This window comes from Phyllobates terribilis, unplaced genomic scaffold, assembly GCF_046119375.1.
Source record: "Phyllobates terribilis strain yellow unplaced genomic scaffold, ASM4611937v1 Scaffold_264__1_contigs__length_2628131, whole genome shotgun sequence".
NCBI classification, from domain to species: domain Eukaryota; kingdom Metazoa; phylum Chordata; class Amphibia; order Anura; family Dendrobatidae; genus Phyllobates; species Phyllobates terribilis.
This window is the reverse complement of record NW_027363024.1, coordinates 591,098-606,697: the sequence shown is the minus strand read 5'-3', so window position 1 is coordinate 606,697 and position 15,600 is coordinate 591,098. Positions and strand designations below refer to the sequence as shown.

Below are 15,600 nucleotides of genomic sequence, written 5' to 3'. Positions count from 1 at the left end.
AATATGTCCGATTTGCATAATCCATGCGTTTCCAAAAAGCACAGTACCTCTTCTTCTCCCAGTATTTTCCTCTTTGCATTATCCTCCAGAAAAATTCTCAAACAGTTCTTCTTCTTCCAAAACTCCATTTTCTCCAAAAGTTCCGTCTGTCCACACGAAATCCTGTTGTCCCAACAGCTAAGTGTTGGGACAGCCGCCCCCTACGAAAGTAGTGGCAAGGTGATCGCCTCTCGTTGCCCGGGGACTAATCCAACTCCCTAATAGCAGCAGGGGGGTGAAGCCCTGCTGAAAGACAGAGCGATCCCCCCAGGCCAAGGAGCCGGGTACCCCGAGCACCTCTCAGCCAAGACCAAGGCAGCAACCACTAGATCACTACACTTGATCTTAGCCAAAAGGCCGAGAAGCGATAACCAGAATTGGTTTCGAACTACGGAGCCACCCAAGGATCCTGAAAAGTCCATTTGTGGAGATGAGCTCCTGGACTCCCGTTAAGAAGACATGTTGTCAACCTCTAGATCCCTTACATGCCTGCACTTTTCGGCTTGCTGCTGCTGCAATCCACGCGTTTTAGATCTGCATAACTCCACCTCTTTAAACACAGCACCCTCACCCCCTGCTGTTCCCACCCGCCTCAACACTGTTGGAAGGGAGGAGAACCAATTAAGGCGGGGGGTGGGGTGGAACGAGCAGCTGTCTACCCTTAGCAGGAGGGCTGCTGATTACTTACCTCTCCTGCTGCTGCTGGCTGTCCAGCAGCAGACTGAAGGTGGCTGCTGCTGTGCGCAGGTATATAAAGGCTCAGAGCCTATTATGACACGCGCAGCCAGCGTTCCATTGCCACATTCCATCTACTGCAGGCAGGATACCTGGCTGGCTGAATGTCACTGAGAAGCTCACAGAGACCGCCATAAGCAACAGTTTAACAGAATGCCACAGACTAATCAACCAAACTTTTTGGGTTGGGTTCTCTTTTATAGTCTGCAGGCATTAAATGAAAGAAGTCAGTGTTCCAGCAGAGGGAGACAACGTTTCAGAAAAGGCATTGTAGCAAACCAAAAAAGAAATTTTAAGTGCAGCAGAGTAACCAGCGCACATACCTGTTAGCTCAGGTGAGTTTAAAAGGCTGCTGTTGATAACAAGGGCATTTGCTAAATAGATGGTGTGTGTGCAACAATATACTGAAAGGTCAATTATATTGTGCAGCTTATCTCACCACCTGTAGTTATTTAGGTGAAAGCTCCAAAATGCTTGCCTAATATGTCTGTTTATCCAAAAGGAAGTAAAGAGGGAGAGCTAGATAGATAGCATTGCATTACATTACATGGCAATGCAATGCACAGTTGCTGAAGTTGAACCAAAATGAGCTTGTCATCTGGCTTCTGCAACTTTGAACATGAAAAATCCAATGAGGAGAAGAAAAGCAAAGCCAAAGAGTCCATCCCAAAATCCGACAAACAAGCAAAATGAACAAAAAACATTGAATTCAATTCTTTCTGATTTTAGAAACTGCATTAAAGAAGGGGTGCACCGGTCCTGGAGATACTGCAATACCAGGTCAATGCGTGGAGTGGACAGAGCAAGCTCTTTTTCCATCTCCCTGTTCTAAAAATCCATTTAATATATGGTCCCCAGATAGGGGACGTATCAGATATTAAACTGATAAGAACAGATTTTTTTTTTTTTTTTTTTTTTTTTTTTTATACCATTCAGTAAAATTTTTCAAGCAACAATCAATAGTATAAAAACTCATACTACGTTGCCCAGTCTTACATCATAATGGTACTTTATTTCATATTTATAACTTTATACTGAAACAGTTGTGATACCTTTTGAATGGACAAAAAACTATAAAACATACCATTATCATAAAAAAAGACAGATCACAACACTTAAACAAGGACTTACTGGTACTTTACCAGTGACCTCCATTTTTTGACTTTCCAAAAACCTTCTGAATCAGAGCCACCACCGCCACGGCTGTCCCATAAATAAACTATGTATAACCTTGACAAAGCCATCCTAACACAATTATTAACTGAGATTATTTTCCTTTTAAATAAACACAAATTCCTAACGTCCCACAGACTTTCTATTACACATGCCATTATCAACCACAACAATCTCTCTTTCACCCGGCTACTTGCACCCATCCCAAACATTACCACTCTCCAATTTATAAAATTCACGCCCGCTAGTTCCTTGCATAAACCACCCACTCCCTTCCAAACACTCTGAGCATAATCACAATTCCAAACCAAATGCATAACAGTTTCACTCGCCCCACATCCATCCCTCGGACATACCTCTGTTCTAATCAGATCCCTCCTCTTCTGTACCTCTCTCACAGGCAAAATCTCATTCAAACTCATCCATACGATATCACGCTGCCTATTCGATATTCCTTTTATACTCAGGTTCCTCCATACACACAACGCTTCACTCGATCTCAAGCCCCTAATGTTACATTCAAACTCTCTAACACGCATTCTTCTCCTTACATTCCTTATCACTTTGAAATCACCCATAGGAACATCCAACAAATCATGCTTGACAACAAATTTTTCAACAAACTCATACCACACTGGACATTTAAACGAAACAGGCACTCTTGCATCCCTTCTCATCCATTTCAACCCAAACAACATCCATCCAGCCATATATTTAATCATAAAAGCCGTCTTGTTATCCCTACCTAACAGAACAACCACCGTTTTAATATAATTTAAACCAAGACAAAATTCAAAATTTGGGAAATCCATTCCCCCATGTTCACGTAACTTACACAAATATTCCCTTTTAAGTTTTTCCATCTTACTTCCCCAATAAAACGTAAAAATTAGCTTCTCAATCCGCCTAAAACCCCTATAAGGGGCTGGAAAAACCACTGACACAAAAAGTAACATAGGAAGAATCACTGACTTAATAATAAGGACTTTGCCTGACAATGTCAAGTCCCGTAACCTCCAAAAATTTAACTTCTGTTCAATCCTCTTACCGCATTCATCCCAACTCTCATTCCCTTTCAGATCTTTGTTAAACCACACCCCCAAAACCTTAATAGCACCTTCTTCACATATCACACCATCCATCCTAACACTCGAATCCCCGAAACACTTAAAGCTACACTTCCCCCAATTCACCCTAAAACCAGATGCACCACAAAAGAAATCTAAAAGCAACCTTGCTCGATTCATAGCAGCCATATTATCACTCACCACAACAACATCGTCCATATACCCCATTACCTTTACAGTCTTTCCACCACTCCCTGGGATCAGAAGACCATTCATCACTTTCTCTTTCCGAATCATGCACAACAGGGGCTCAATCACACTTATAAACAGGACAGGGGACAACGGACACCCCTGCCTGACCCCTGAATTTATGCACACCTTCTCACTCAAACATCCATTCACTAACACTTCACTCACCACACCATCATACAAACACCTTATGGCATTCACAAAAACACTAGGAAAACCAATCCTAACTAACACCTCAAACATAAACGCATGCGACACTCTATCAAAAGCTTTCTCAAAATCCACACAAAAAAACATACATTTCCCCTTCCTAAACATACAATCTCCAATTACGTCCCTCAACAACAAGAGGTTATCAGTCATACACCTACCTGGCACCGCGCACACTTGATCATCACCAACCACACTTCCAATCACCCCACGCATACGGTTAGCCAGAATTTTGCTAAAGACTTTATAATCTGCATTGAGTAATGTAATCGGCCTCCAATTACGCAAATTCTTTTTCTCACCCTTCTTATATAGTAAAACAACTACTCCTTCTTTCATGGAATTACAAAGTACACCATTCATCCACATATATTGACATACCTCCACAAAATCAACACCAATCACATCCCATGCTTTTACATAAAACTCCACAGGCAACCCATCTTTCCCAGGTGTTTTATTCTTTTTCGCACCATCCACCGCCTTTTTAACCTCATCAAAAACAATATCCTCACTCAAACACTCACGTTCCCCTGATTCAAGCTGACTCTCCAACATACCTAACACATGCTCTTTCAAACCCCCATCCACCCATTTAGACTCAAATAAACTACTATAGAAACTATGTACCTCATCCAACACTTCCCTTCCAACCACAGTCATACCATTATCATTTTCAACCTCATCCAACTCATCTATTTTACTGCACATTTTTTTAAAAAAGTACCTCGTACACTTCTCATCCATATCCAAATGCTCAACTCTCGTCCTAAAAATAATTTCCTTCCCACGCTTTTCCAAAACACGCTTCATCTCATCTCTCGCTCCTCTGAGTTGATCACTAACATCAATTCCTTTCATACTCATTTTATGTAACCACTCAATCCTCATATTTAAATCTTTAAATCTGCCTCTTTCAATTGCTGCTTTTTTATAACCCCACCTCCTAAAAAAATTCTTAATTTCCACTTTCACCCAATCCCACCATACAGTCACATCCACAAAATTATTTTTCCTAGACCTCCACCATTCATACTTACCTTCGATGTCTCTCATAACCCTAACATTCTCTAACAACCTAACATTTAGCTTCCATACCCCAACACCATGCACCATTTTTTTATCACCTTCAAACATACCCCACAAACATTCATGGTCTGTGAAAGAAAAAACATGCTGTTTAAAAAATTTACACACCAAACCTCTATTTGTATACAGCATGTGGTCAATCCTGGACACTATTCCTCCCCTATCAGCTCTATATGTGGCCGGTGGTGGCTTACTCAAAAATTCCGCTGCATCTAAAAAAGAAAAATCAGATGTAATTTGATTAAGGACCTTACCCGTGACATCAATTTCCCCTTCAGAAACACAATTGAAATCACCAACTAATAATATTGGAATCCTTCCAGGCAAAAATAAACGTATTTTCTCTAATAGTGCTAACCTATCCCCTTTGTTAATTGGACAATACACGTTAACAATTTTCACCCTCCACCCTCTCCCCTTAACCACTGCCATTATACAACGACCTGGCTCCACCACCATATAATTTTCAAAACTTAAATCCCTATTCCCCAACAAAATCCCCACACCATCATTTTTGTTTGTCATTGAACCTGACCAAATGCTATGCCCATATACCCAGTCCTTTTCAGGAGGTGACTCTTCAATTCCGCACTCTTGCAGACAGTAAATATTTGCTCCAAGATTTTTTAGTTCTTCCAGTATAGCCAATCTTCTAGGCTTAGATTTTATAAGCCTTACATTTATTGACAGTACACTACAGCCCACGTTGGAGCCCATTTTTTAACCATATTCGGTAAAAAAGAACATACCCCCCACCGAAGAGTCAACCTTTCTCGTCTTGAAACTCGATTCCTGATGTTAAGCAGAGAATGCTGGCCCCCTCCTCCAAAAAAGACCTCCTAGGAGAGGCACTGTAGCTTTCGGGATAGCTCCTATCACTTAAGGGGCTGATGCTCCCAATACTGGCAGGTGAAAAATCTGGCCGGAACTTCTTTGCAGAAGACACATCAGAGTCCTCATCAGGGGGCCTCACCACAGCCCCGGTGAAGTCACCCTGGCCACCACCACCTTCATGAATTGCCTCTGAGCTTTCCAAAGCCAACACCGGCGTTGTGGAGAGTGAACCGCTCACTTCTCCCTCACCACTCACATCAAGCAGAATTGACATATCTGCAGGCTCTATCTCAACAGCGCTTCCACGAGCAGGATCGGGTGCTTGCTCCATCTCTTCCATGAAGTCCCTTACTGCCTCGATCGCCTCACCAATAGTGGCGGCAGTAGTAGGACGTGGGGACACGGCCTCTGCATATGACCTGGAACGATGGGGACAGTCCTTGAAAGCGTGTCCCTCCTCGCCACATGCATTACAAACCATGGAGTTAGTACACTCCATTGCCAGATGACCCTCTTTATTGCATTTCCCACAAAACTTCTCCACCGTGCAGTCCTCTTGGTAGTGTCCAAAGGATTTACACTTCCTGCAAAAACGCGGAGCACCAGGAAAATACATATACCCTCTATCCCTCCCGATGGCAAAACTGAGGGGAGGGTAGTGGATACCCCCAGGTCCCTGGGGGTCCTCCTGGAACCGTATAAAAAACTTGTGTTTGCCAGTCCACAAGCCCACCTCATTCCTCACCTTGTGTGAGTAGGACACATAGCTGCAATGACGGTTCAGGAATCTAGTAATGTCCTCCACATCCACAAGGGGGTTGTGCATAAACACAACAACTGGCACTTCCCCCTTAGTATACAAAACCGTGAATGTAAGCCCATCAAGAGCCGGATGATCCAAGGCTTGCTGATCCTTTAGAGTCTTGAAAAGATTCTGGCAAGCTGCCATACGATCAAAGACTAAAACGTACCGGCCATTCTTTGGGAACTCCTGTAGGCAAATGATGTCTCCACGACCAACATTCAAAATCTTGAAGATGACGACTTCCACCAAGAACCGCAGGTTAAAGAAATTCCTCCTCGACTCCTCAATATCAATGCGAAAAGCATTTTTGACCCGAATATCATCGGTCCCGGCATAGCGAATCTTGACGCCCATTATCACCTCTCGTTTCCTCTGGACCCCCCCCAATAGCAGCAGGCAGATTAAGCCACCTAAGTGGCGATGCTGCAAGGCCGAGGGGGAGACACTATAGGATCCTTCTGACCAGATACAAGATCTAAGCCAAAAGGCCGAGAAGCGATAACCAGAATTGGTTTCAAACTACGGAGCCACCCAAGGATCCTGAAAAGTCCATTTGTGGAGATGAGCTCCTGGACTCCCGTTAAGAAGACATGTTGTCAACCTCTAGATCCCTTACATGCCTGCACTTTTCGGCTTGCTGCTGCTGCAATCCACGCGTTTTAGATCTGCATAACTCCACCTCTTTAAACACAGCACCCTCACCCCCTGCTGTTCCCACCCGCCTCAACACTGTTGGAAGGGAGGAGAACCAATTAAGGCGGGGGGTGGGGTGGAACGAGCAGCTGTCTACCCTTAGCAGGAGGGCTGCTGATTACTTACCTCTCCTGCTGCTGCTGGCTGTCCAGCAGCAGACTGAAGGTGGCTGCTGCTGTGCGCAGGTATATAAAGGCTCAGAGCCTATTATGACACGCGCAGCCAGCGTTCGATTGCCACATTCCATCTACTGCAGGCAGGATACCTGGCTGGCTGAATGTCACTGAGAAGCTCACAGAGACCGCCATAAGCAACAGTTTAACAGAATGCCACAGACTAATCAACCAAACTTTTTGGGTTGGGTTCTCTTTTATAGTCTGCAGGCATTAAATGAAAGAAGTCAGTGTTCCAGCAGAGGGAGACAACGTTTCAGAAAAGGCATTGTAGCAAACCAAAAAAGAAATTTTAAGCGCAGCAGAGTAACCAGCGCACATACCTGTTAGCTCAGGTGAGTTTAAAAGGCTGCTGTTGATAACAAGGGCATTTGCTAAATAGATGGTGTGTGTGCAACAATATACTGAAAGGTCAATTATATTGTGCAGCTTATCTCACCACCTGTAGTTATTTAGGTGAAAGCTCCAAAATGCTTGCCTAATATGTCTGTTTATCCAAAAGGAAGTAAAGAGGGAGAGCTAGAAAGATAGCATTGCATTACATTACATGGCAATGCAATGCACAGTTGCTGAAGTTGAACCAAAATGAGCTTGTCATCTGGCTTCTGCAACTTTGAACATGAAAAATCCAATGAGGAGAAGAAAAGCAAAGCCAAAGAGTCCATCCCAAAATCCGACAAACAAGCAAAATGAACAAAAAACATTGAATTCAATTCGTTCTGATTTTAGAAACTGCATTAAAGAAGGGGTGCACCGGTCCTGGAGATACTGCAATACCAGGTCAATGCGTGGAGTGGACAGAGCAAGCTCTTTTTCCATCTCCCTGTTCTAAAAATCCATTTAATATATGGTCCCCAGATAGGGGACGTATCAGATATTAAACTGATAAGAACAGATTTTTTTTTTTTTTAATTTGGCTATCCCCTGCAGAGGGATAAAAACCGTTTATTTAAAATTTAACAAATTACAGAAATAAAACCATTACATCCACATTACACTTTCGGGACTTCAAAGAAAAAGAAAAATTCCATCACAGCAAATTTTACAAGACTTCAAATATTCCATAGGTTAAAAAGCCATTTGCCTGCCAACGTTACATTCTTTTTCCTGTCCAATAAATAGTATATGTACATTTCACTTTTACAAAAGGCTAAAACATCATCTACTGATAACATTTCAAGTTTAAAAACAGCAATATTTCTAGCATTCCAGAGCGCTATCTTGGCACAATTCACTATCTTCCACGCCATTATTTTTTGGTCCATTGTTGGGCATTCCAGAAGACCATATAACACTGATGCAAAATTAAAGTCCTTGAGGTCCACCATTTTCTCCAGCAGGGGGATTAGTCTTCTCCAGAACTCTTTAGCAAAAGCACAAGTCCATAAAAGATGCTTCACTGTCTCTTCTTCTTGACAACCTTCTCTTGGGCAGATGGCAGACCTCACAAAACCTCTTCTGTACTGGAATGCCCGGCAAGGAAGACAGTGGTGTGCGCAGCTCCAAGACATGTCTTTCTGTACATTAAAAAGATAAGGGGCGTTAATCATTTTCCATATGTGTACAGTTTTGTCATCATCATAACGTTCAAAATCACACAACGTCACATCAGTACTAATTTGTTTGAGTAGTGTCTTGCTGTTACATAGATCCCCTGTCTGTTTCTTATTCAAATTAAAATCAAGAATAATTTTCTTTAAAATCTCATAATGTGCAGGTAGGTTAAAAGCATAAGGAAAGGATAAAACCGTTTCAAACCAACCAAACCTTCTCATGAGAAAACCAGTGTTAAAACGCATAAAATAGGAAAGGTAATTATCTTTAAAAAGGGTTTTAAAACAGAAACAGAAAAAATGTATTAAAAGAAACTTATCTAAAACAGGGAAATCTTTCCCACCTTTAACCTTTGGCTTTGTCACAATTTCTCTTTTGAGTTTCTCCATTTTTGAGCCCCAAAAAAAGGTAAAACATACTTTTGTAATTCGTTTCAACAAATTTGTAGGAGGGGGGAACACCAAACTAAGATATAACAGGATAGGTAATATCACCATTTTTACAATCAGAACTTTACCTTCCATTGACAGCTTTCTCATATTCCACATGCAGATTTTCTGATTAATTTTCTGTGCTGCCGCATCCCAGCTATTAAAACCATTATTAGATTCATTAAAAGAAACACCTAAAATAGTAATGGAATCTGTAACTGCAATTGGTACATCATGTAAACTCATCCCCCCGACATTTAAAATATTACATTTAGTAAGATTAATTTTAAAACCGGAAACTGTACAAAAAGACTGAATTTGGCTTATCGTTTTTTGTATTGAAGGTACATCACATCCAAACACTGCTACATCATCCATATAGCTTACAACTTTAACTTGTAGACCGTTCCCTCCGGGTAAGGGTACTCCACATATTTGCTTATCCCGGCGTATTGTACATAAAAGGGGTTCTATAGCACATATAAAAAGCAGGGGGGACAAAGGGCAACCCTGCTTCACCCCTGATTTTAAAACTACCTCTTTTGTTTTAAAACCATTAACTAAAATCTTACTCGTACAATCATTATAAAAAGCTTTAAGAGACAATAAAAACCCACCCGGAATGCCCATTTTTTCTAAAACTTTAAAAAGATAAAAATGAGATACGCGGTCAAAAGCTTTCTCAAAATCCACCGCTAGGATTGACATCTTTGTCTTTCTGGTTTTTACATCTTCAATACAATCTTTCACCAGGTTTAAATTGTCCCAGATACTACGCCCAGGTACCCCGCATACCTGATTTGCATGAATTACTTTATGTATCACCTTTTTCAACCGATTTGCACAGATCTTAGCCATAATTTTGTAATCACTATTTAAAAGAGTTATCGGCCTCCAGTCTTTAAGATCCGTTTTGTCACCTTTTTTGTACAGTAGTGATACCTCACCTTCCATGAGTTGAGTAAAACCTTATTATTAAAAACTTCGGAAAACAAATTAAACAAATCATCTTTTAAAATATCATAAAAACTTATATAAAACTCTATGGGGATACCATCAGGGCTGGGCACTTTACCATTTTTAAAACTCTTCATGGTTTCTAAAATCTCTTCCTCAACTAGAGGTTGGGATAAAAAACTTTGGGCATCAGCATCTAGGGTGGACTTGATCTCCCCCAGGAAAGTGTGTATTAAATCATGGTCTATAGTTTTTACATTAAAAAGATCATTAAAATAGACATTTACCTTATCCAATATAACGTTGATATTACTATCTCCATCTATGTTATCAATTATTGTTTTCGCCTGTTTGTTTTTCTTAAAAAAATACCTGGAACAAGTCTCATGCTCTTCTACGTGTTTTACCTTTGAACGAAAAATCAGTTCTTTTCCTTTTTGTTCCAACCACTTTGAAATTTCTCCTTTAAGACTCAATATATCATTACCTACATCCAGACCATTGTCTTTGAATTTGTACAATGTCTGTAACCTGATATTAAGAAAATTATAGATCTCAAACTTTTCTTTAGCTTTTTGTATGCTTTTCTTTATAAAGAAATCTTTAATGCTTATTTTCATTCTATCCCACCAGGAGCTAAAAGAAATATTGGGGTTTTTCCTTTTTCTACAGTTTACATAAAACTCAATAAAATCCGATAAAATTTGTGGATCTTTTAAAAGGGACACATTCAATTTCCAAGATTTCTTACCACATTTCTTCTTTCCATTAATCCTCACTCTAAAAGATAAAACCTTGTGATCTGAGAGAATATTAGTTAAAACTTCACATTTCACTGGCAGTATTTTTTCTGAACCTAAAACAAAATCTATCCTGGAGCTACATGTAGAATTGCTCCAGGTGAAACCAGCGTCTATAGGGCTATCCTTGTTACATTCTTTATACACATCAGTTAATTTACAATCATTTATAATATTGTTTAACATTCCAGACGTTTTGTCATAATTTCTACTCACGGAACCGGAGCGTCGGCTTTCGCCTTTTAAAATACAATTAAAATCACCTGCCAGGATAAAAGGTTCAGAAATGTTAATAAATAAAGGTAAAATTTCCAGCATATCAGCCCTTTCATTTTTATCAGGTGACCCATAAAAATTTAAAAACTGCCATCTTGTCCCATCAATAAAAGCCTTAACTAAAAGAATACGACCCGGTAAAATATCTTGGATAAAATCAATAGACACATTTCCCTTAAAAAGTATAGCTACCCCGGCTGATCCGGTTGCATTTGATCCAGACCAGACCGATGGACCATGTTTCCACTCTTCCTTATATTTTTTGTAAGAAATCTTATAAGGGATATGACATTCTTGTAAAAAGAAAACAGAAGCTGTAAAACAGGTTAAAAAATGTAAAACAGTAGCTCTTCTGGTCTTGGATCCTATGCCTCTCACATTGAGGGAAACACCACTAATGTCAGCCATCATAACAAATGGTTAGGAAGAAACAAAAACTGGACTTTACCTATCCGATGGACGGATCAGACCACTTGGACTTTCACCAACGCCCTCTTCTGAATCCACCGTTATCAAAGAGTCTTCATCATCGGAGAAGGAACATTCACTTAAATTAAGACCCGACGCTACTGGGGTGTAGCTCGGAAGGATATTGAGAGAAAGGTTACACTGGGTCTCCATAGGCTGACCATTTAGGTCCTCGTCAGGTGGGTCTCCGAGAGGCTCCGCACTCCCCTGCTGACCCGCAGAGGGTCGTAACACAGGGGCAGGCTGCGCACATGGCGGAGCCTCAGAGTCCCCGGAGGCAGCCAGGTTCGGGGCCCCACCTGGGGCAGCAGAGCCCCGGGACCTCGGGATTCCAGAGTCTACACCCCCGTGAGGGGATGTATCCATCTCCTCCCTATTAGCCACCTCCACGGAACCATTCTTTTTCTTATTATGAGACCTCACCAAATGCCACGTACCGCCCTCGCTCTCGTGAGATCCAGTGGGAATTTTGGGCTCGGTGTCAGCCTTTTGGCGCTCTTTTTTGGCCTTACCGACCGCCCCTTTATGATCTTTCTCAGCCTTCCTTTTAGCCTCCTTATGGTCTTTCAGCCAGCTCCTGGGCTCCTGTGAGTTACCTGTCATTGACTCGGAGGGATTGTTACTAGTCGAAGCGCCCTTATCACCTCCCGAGGCTCCAGGTTGTTGTTCCTCCTCCTGAGGGGTGGTCTGATTGGCCCGTCCATTCCCGGATGTCTTGGACTTCTCCTTTTGTTTTTGTTCATCCTCTCTGAACCTGTGAGGGCAAGAAAAATAGAAATGACCAGGTGTCCGACAAAAAGAGCATTTTTTTTCATTTGGGCACTCCTTTGTGTCATGTTCAGTACTGGCACAATTTCTACAAGTGGCACCACAACTATCCTTAGAGTGCCCATAGAGACCACAATACCTACAGAAAAGTGGCATTCCTGAGAAAAAAAAATCCCCATTAGTTTGCCCTATTTTAAATCGAGCTGGAGGAAGTCTCACACCTCCAGGGAATTTAGGGTCTCTTTCACATTTTACTAAAAACTTCCATTTTGAGGTCCAGATGTTAAACTCATTCAACACTTTCCCAATCAATTTCACACTTTTAAAATAAACTGACAAAAAGGAAATAACCTCTGGTGCCGTTATGAAGGGTGAGAAGATTTTCACAACCACCATCTTTACCTCATCCAGGACGTGCTCGATGATCTGAATCCCTTTTAGACCAGGGCTATTTTCTACCGACTTAACTCTGGACAAAACATCTTTGAAAATACCTTCGCCAGTAAAGGTTACATCATAATCTCCACGTCGAGGATAATCCTGGATAGAAAGGATTTAGTTGGTTCTGACGTGGAGCAGTTTCTCAAGCACGTCCTGGACTACATATCCCAGATTCCGCATATCGGAACCACCAGCCGTAAAGCGGACCCTTATGGTGTTCTTAAGCCTCGCATATAGAGGCACGAGGTTGGGGTCAACCTCCATGGTATGGCGCAACAAAATGCAAATTGCAACCGCCTGCAATCTGCGCCTTCAGAGCTTTGAGATAAAGCACCTGAAGGCTGGGGGATCGCTGCCCGTTACCCTAGGACTAATCCCTCTCCCTAATAGCAGCAGGCAGGTGAAGCCCACCGAAGTGGACGATACTGCCAGGCCAAGGAGAGGGGTACCTGAGTGCCCTTTAACTGAAACCTCCTGCTGTGAAGCACTTGGTCTCAGCCAAAAGGCCGAGAAGCGATAACCAGAATTGGTTTCGAACTACGGAGCCACCCAAGGATCCTGAAAAGTCCATTTGTGGAGATGAGCTCCTGGACTCCAGTTAAGAAGACATGTTGTCAACCTCTAGATCCCTTACATGCCTGCACTTTTCGGCTTGCTGCTGCTGCAATCCACGCGTTTTAGATCTGCATAACTCCACCTCTTTAAACACAGCACCCTCACCCCCTGCTGTTCCCACCCGCCTCAACACCGTTGGAAGGGAGGAGAACCAATTAAGGCGGGGGGTGGGGTGGAACGAGCAGCTGTCTACCCTTAGCAGGAGGGCTGCTGATTACTTACCTCTCCTGCTGCTGCTGGCTGTCCAGCAGCAGACTGAAGGTGGCTGCTGCTGTGCGCAGGTATATAAAGGCTCAGAGCCTATTATGACACACGCAGCCAGCGTTCCATTGCCACATTCCATCTACTGCAGGCAGGATACCTGGCTGGCTGAATGTCACTGAGAAGCTCACAGAGACCGCCATAAGCAACAGTTTAACAGAATGCCACAGACTAATCAACCAAACTTTTTGGTTTGGGTTCTCTTTTATAGTCTGCAGGCATTAAATGAAAGAAGTCAGTGTTCCAGCAGAGGGAGACAACGTTTCAGAAAAGGCATTGTAGCAAACCAAAAAAGAAATTTTAAGCGCAGCAGAGTAACCAGCGCACATACCTGTTAGCTCAGGTGAGTTTAAAAGGCTGCTGTTGATAACAAGGGCATTTGCTAAATAGATGGTGTGTGTGCAACAATATACTGAAAGGTCAATTATATTGTGCAGCTTATCTCACCACCTGTAGTTATTTAGGTGAAAGCTCCAAAATGCTTGCCTAATATGTCTGTTTATCCAAAAGGAAGTAAAGAGGGAGAGCTAGAAAGATAGCATTGCATCACATTACATGGCAATGCAATGCACAGTTGCTGAAGTTGAACCAAAATGAGCTTGTCATCTGGCTTCAGCAACTTTGAACATGAAAAATCCAATGAGGAGAAGAAAAGCAAAGCCAAAGAGTCCATCCCAAAATCCGACAAACAAGCAAAAACAACAAAAAACATTGAATTCAATTCTTTCTGATTTTAGAAACTGCATTAAAGAAGGGGTGCACCGGTCCTGGAGATACTGCAATACCAGGTCAATGCGTGGAGTGGACAGAGCAAGCTCTTTTTCCATCTCCCTGTTCTAAAAATCCATTTAATATATGGTCCCCAGATAGGGGACGTATCAGATATTAAACTGATAAGAACAGATTTTTTTTTTAATTTGGCTATCCCCTGCAGAGGGATAAAACCGTTTATTAAAACTTTAACAAATTACAAGCATAATTACACAAATACCAAACGTTAAAAGACAAATGAAATTTACAAAACAAAAAAATACAAAGATTTTAAATAATTAGGTTCCATTGGTCAACAAGCCATTTTTTGGAAATATGTACATTCTTCTTTTTGTCAATTAAATAATAAGTATACATTTCACATAAACATAAACTTAAAACATCATTCACTGATAAAACATCTTGTTTAAAAATAGCAATGTTGCGCGCTTTCCAGAGAGATGACTTGGCGCAGTTCACTGTCTTCCAAGCCATTGTGTACTGGTCCATTGTGGGGCATTCCATAAGTCCGTATAGCACAGTTTTATATGTAAAGTCCTTGAGGTCTGCCACCCTTTCCAGTAGGGGGAGCAGTCTTCTCCAGAAATCCTTTGCAAAATTACATGTCCATAATAGATGTTCCACCGTTTCCTCGTCTTGTCATCCGGCTCTTGGGCAGATGGCAGACCTCACAAATCCTCTTCTGTATTGGAATGCCCGGCAAGGAAGACAGCGGTGCATGCAACTCCAAGCCAGATCTCTCTGTTCATTAAAAAGATAAAAAACGTTAATCATTTTCCAGATAGACATAGATTTGTCATCATCATATCTGTCAACATTACATATTTCCTCACTTTTACGTATTTCTTTAATTAGTTTCTTACTATTTCTTAATTCCTCTATTTTCTTAGTCCCTAAATTAAAATCGGACACTATTTTCCTTAAAATCTCATAATGCGTCGACAAATTAAAAGCATGGGGCACAGATATATTAACTTCATACCATCCAAACTTTCTCATAAAAAATCCTGTATTAAAACGCATAAAAAAGGACCAATAGTGATTCTTAAAAAGGGCATTAAAACAGTAAACGAACAGATGGATTAAAAGAAACCTATTAAAATCTGGAAAATCTTTACCACCTTTTACTTTTGATTTCATCACGATTTCTCTTTTCAGCTTTTCCATTTTTGAGTTCCAAAAGAAGGTAAA

General features: G+C 41.4%; 2 non-coding genes and 1 pseudogene across 2 annotated transcripts; all 3 read right to left on the bottom strand.

The window, feature by feature from the left end:
* Positions 1-1,517: 1,517 nt before the first annotated feature.
* Positions 1,518-1,720, bottom strand: LOC141219353 (U2 spliceosomal RNA; annotated as a pseudogene).
* Positions 1,721-7,810: 6,090 nt separating this feature from the next.
* On the bottom strand, positions 7,811-8,003 carry LOC141219347 (U2 spliceosomal RNA). Its single transcript, XR_012287880.1, has one exon. It is a non-coding gene; the product is annotated as a U2 spliceosomal RNA (small nuclear RNA).
* A 6,386-nt stretch (positions 8,004-14,389) lies between these two features.
* Positions 14,390-14,578, bottom strand: LOC141219340 (U2 spliceosomal RNA). Its single transcript, XR_012287873.1, has one exon. It is a non-coding gene; the product is annotated as a U2 spliceosomal RNA (small nuclear RNA).
* Positions 14,579-15,600: the final 1,022 nt, after the last annotated feature.